A 5,385-nucleotide genomic window follows, 5' to 3' on the forward strand; every position below is an offset into this window, starting at 1 on the left:
TGGGCGATATAAGTCATACTGCTTACCAGCATGTCATACTTTGGTTCAGCGGTATTGTGAGATGAAGCGGCCCGGACCGACATTACGCGTACGCTTACGCGAGACTGGTTTCACCGTTCGGAGCACTCGTTGCTTAAAGGTGACTGGCGGGTGTCTGTCTCTCTCACTTTAGTTGAACCGAGTGTGGCTACGCCCGGTCCTTGCGAAGGTTAAAACAGCACCAACTTGACAAACTATCGTTGTGGTTTTGATGCGTAGGTAAGAACGGTTCTTGCTAAGCCCGTAGCAGCCACGTAAAACTTGCAACAACAAAGTAGAGGACGTCTAACTTGTTTTTGCAGGGCATGTTGTGATGTGATATGGTCAAGACATGATGTGATATAATGTGTTGTATGAGATGATCATGTTTTGTAACCGAGTTATCGGCAACTGGCAGGAGCCATATGGTTGTCGCTTTATTGTATGAGATGCAATCGCCATGTAATAGTTTTACTTTATCACTAAGCGGTAGCGATAGTCGTAAAAGCAATAAGTTGGCGAGACGACAACGATGCTACGATGGAGATCAAGGTGTCGCGCCGGTGACGATGGTGATCATGACGGTGCTTCGGCGATGGAGATCACAAGCACGGTGCTTCGGAGATGGAGATCACAAGCACAAGATGATGATGGCCATATCATATCACTTATATTGATTGCATGTGATGTTAATCCTTTATGCATCTTATCTTGCTTTGATTGATGGTAGCATTATAAGATGATCTCTCACTAAAATTTCAAGATAAAAGTGTTCTCCCTGAGTATGCACCGTTGCAAAAGTTCTTCGTGCTGAGACACCACGTGTTAATCGGGTGTGATAGGCTCTACGTTCAAATACAACGGGTGCAAAACAGTTGCACACGCGGAATACTCAGGTTAAACTTGACGAGCCTAGCATATACAGATATGGCCTCGGAACACAGAGACCGAAAGGTCGAGCGTGAATCATATAGTAGATATGATCAACATAGTGATGTTCACCATTGAAACTACTCCATCTCACGTGTTAATCGGATATGGTTTAGTTGCTTTGGATCACGTAATCACTTAGATGATTAGAGGGATGTCTATCTAAGTGGGAGTTCTTAAGTAATATGATTAATTGAACTTAAATTTATCATGAACTTAGTCCTGATAGTATTTTGCAAATTATGTTGTAGATCAATAGCTCGCGTTGTTGCTTCCCTGTTTATTTTTGATATGTTCCTAGAGAAAAATTATGTTGAAAGATGTTAGTAGCAAAGATGCGGATTGGATCCGTGATCTGAGGATTATCCTCATTGCTGAACAGAAAAATTATGTCCTTGATGCACCGCTAGGTGACAGACCTATTGCAGGAGCAGATGCAGACGTTATGAACGTTTGGCTAGCTCAATATGATGACTACTTGATAGTTTAGTGCACCATGCTTAACGGCTTAGAATCGGGACTTCAAAGACGTTTTGAACGTCATGGACCATATGAGATGTTCCAGGAGTTGAAGTTAATATTTCAAGCAAATACCCGAGTTGAGAGATATGAAATCTCCAACAAGTTCTATAGCTAAAAGATGGAGGAGAATCGCTCAACTAGTGAGCATGTGCTCAGATTGTCTGGGTACTACAATCGCTTGAATCAAGTGGGAGTTTATCTTCCAGATAAAATAGTGATTGACAGAATTCTCTAGTCACCATCACCAAGTTAGTAGAACTTCGTGATGAACTATAGTATGCAAGGGATGACGAAAGTAATTCCCGAGCTCTTCGTGATGCTGAAATCGACGAAGGTAGAAATCAAGAAAAACATCAAGTGTTGATGGTTGACGAGACCACTTCAAGTGTTGATGGTTGACAAGACCACTAGTTTCAAGAAAAGGGCAAAGGGAAGAAGGGGAGCTTCAAAAGAACGGCAAGCAAGTTGCTACTCAAGTGAAAAAGCCCAAATATGTACCTAAGCCTGAGACTAAGTGCTTCTACTGCAAAGGGACTGGTCACTGGAAGCGGAACTACCCCAAGTATTTGGTGGATAAGAAAGATGGCAAAGTGAACAAAGGTATATTGGATATACATGTTATTGATGTGTACTTACTAGTGTTTATAGCAACCCCTCAGTATTTGATACTGGTTCAGTTGCTAAAAAGTAGTAACTCGAAAACGGGAGTAGCAGAATAAACAGAGACTAGTAAAAGGCGAGGTGACGATGTGTGTTGGAAGTAGTTCCAAGATTGATATGATCATCATCGCACACTCCCTATACTTTTGGGATTAGTGTTGAAACTAAATAAGTGTTATTTGGTGTTTGCGTTGAGCATGAATATGATTTGATCATGTTTATTGTAATACAGTTATTCATTTAAGTTAGAGAACAATTGTTGTTCTGTTTACATGAATAAAAACCTTTTATGGTCACACACACCAACGAAAATGGTTTGTTGGATCTCGATCATAGTGATACACATATTCATAATATTGAAGCCAAAAGATGCAAAGTTAATAATGATAGTGCAACTTATTTGTGGCACTGCCGTTTGGGTCATATCGGTGTAAAGCGCATGAAGAAACTCCATACTGATGGAATTTTGGAATCACTTGATTTTGAATCACTTGGTACTTGCGAACCGTGCCTTATGGGCAAGATGACCAAAACACCGTTCTCCGGTACTATGGAGAGAGCAACAGATTTGTTGGAAATCATACAAACAGATGTATGTGGTCCGATGAATATTGAGGCTCGTGGCGGATATCGTTATTTTCTCACCTTCATAGATGATTTGAGCAGATATGGGTATATCTACTTAATGAAACATAAGTCTGAAACATTTGAAAAGTTCAAAGAATTTCAGAGTGAAGTTGAAAATCATCGTAACAAGAAAATTAAATTCCTACGATCTGATCGTGGAGGAGAATATTTGAGTTACGAGTTTGGTCTACATTTAAAACAATGTGAAATAGTTTCACTACTCACGCCATCTGGAACACCACAGCATAATGGTGTGTCCTAACATCATAACCGTACTTTATTGGATATAGTGCAATCTATGATGTCTCTTACCAATTTACCACTATCGTTTTGGGGTTATGCATTAGAGACAACTACATTCACGTTAAAATAGGGCACCATCAAAATCCTTCGAGACGACGCCTTATGAACTGTGGTTTGGCAAGAAACCAAAGTTGTCGTTTCTTAAAATTTTGGGGTTGCGATGCTTATGTGAAAAAATTTCATCCTGATAATCTCAAACCCAAATCGGAGAAATGTGTCTTCATAGGATACCCAAAGGAGACAGTTGGGTACACCTTCTATCACAGATCCGAAGGCAAGACATTCGTTGCTAAGTATGGATCCTTTCTAGAGAAGGAGTTTCTCTCGAAAGATGTGAGTGGGAGGAAAGTAGAACTTGATGAGGTAACTGTACCTGCTCCCTTATTGGATCACAGAAATCTGTTCCTGTGACTTCTACACCAATTAGTGAGGAAGTTAATGATGATGATCATGTAACTTCAGATCAAGTTACTACCAAACCTCATAGGTAAACCAGAGTAAGATCCGCACCAGAGTGGTACAGTAATCCTATTCTGGAGGTTATGTTACTAGACCATGACGAACCTACGAACTATGAAGAAGCGATGGTGAGCCCAGATTCCGCAAAATGGCTTGAGGCCATGAAATCTGAGATGAGATCCATGTATGAGAACAAAGTGTGGACTTTGGTTGACTTGCCCGATGATCGGCAAGCAATTGAGAATAAATGGATTGTCAAGAGGAAGACGGACGCTGATAGTAGTATCACTATCTACAAAGCTAGAATCGTCGCAAAAAGGTTTTCGACAAGTTCAAGATGTTGACTACGATGAGAGTTTCTCACTCGTATCTATGCTTAAGTCTGTCCGAATCATGTTAGCAATTGCCGCATTTTATGAAATCTGGCAAAGGGATAAACAAAACTGCATTCCTTGATGGATTTATTAAAGAAGAGTTGTATATGATACAACCAGAAGGTTTTGTCAATCCTAAAGGTGCTAACAAAATATGCAAGCTCCAGCGATCCATCAATGGACTGGTGCAAGCATCTCGGAGTTGGAATATACGCTTTGATAAGTTGATCAAAGCATATAGTTGTATACAGACTTGCGGTGAAGCCTGTATTTACAAGAAAGTGAGTGGGAGCACTACAGCATTTCTGATAAGTATATGTGAATGACATATTGTTGATCGGAAATAATGTAGAATTATTCTGCAAAGCATAAAGGAGTGTTTGAAAGGAGTTTTTCAAAGATAGACCTCGGTGAAGCTGCTTACATATTGAGCATCAAGTTCTATAGAGATAGATGAAGACGCTTGATAAGTTTTTCAATGAGTACATGTCTTAACAAGATTTTGAAGTAGTTCGAAATAGAACAGTCAAAGAAAAGAGTTCTTGCCTGTGTTACAAGGTGTGAAATTGAGTAAAGACTCAAAGCCCGACCACGGCAAAAGATAGAAAGAGAATGAAAGTCATTCCCTATGCCTTGGCCATAGGTTCTATAAAGTATGCCATGTTGTGTACCAGATCTATTGTATACCCTACACTGATTTTAGCAAGGGAGTACAATAGTGATCTAGGAGTAGATCACTAGACAACGGTCAAAATTATCCTTACTGGAATAAGGATATGTTTCTCGATTATGGAAGTGACAAAAGGCTCGTCGTAAAAGGTTACGTCGATGCAAGTTTTGACACTAATCTAGATGACTCTAAGTCTCGGTCTAGATACATATTGAAAGTGGGAGCAATTAGCTAGAGTAGCTCCATGCAGAGCATTGTAGACATAGAAATTTGCAAAATACTTACGGATCTGAATGTGACAGACCCGTTGATTAAAATTATCTCACAAGCAAAACATGATCACACCTTAGTACTCTTTGGGTGTTAATCACATAGCGATGTGAACTAGATTATTGACTCTAGTAAACCCTTTGAGTGTTGGTCACATAGAGATGTGAACTATGGGTGTTAATCACATGGTGATGTGAATTATTGATGTTAAATCACATGGCGATGTGAACTAGATTATTGACTCTAGTGCAAGTGGGAGACTGAAGGAAATATGCCCTAGAGGCAATAATAAAGTTATTATTGATTTCCTTATATCATGATAAATGTTTATTATTCATGCTAGAATTATATTAACCGGAAACATAATACATGTGTGAATACATAGACAAACAGAGTGTCACTAGTATGCCTCTACTCGACTAGCTCGTTAATCAAAGATGGTTATGTTTCCTAGCCATAGACATGAGTTGTCATTTGATTAACGAGATCACCTCATTAGGAGAGTGACGTGATTGACTTGACCCATTCCGTTAGCTTAGCACTCGATCGTTT

Source organism: Triticum aestivum, chromosome 5D (assembly GCF_018294505.1).
Source record: "Triticum aestivum cultivar Chinese Spring chromosome 5D, IWGSC CS RefSeq v2.1, whole genome shotgun sequence".
Taxonomy (NCBI): Eukaryota; Viridiplantae; Streptophyta; class Magnoliopsida; order Poales; family Poaceae; genus Triticum; species Triticum aestivum.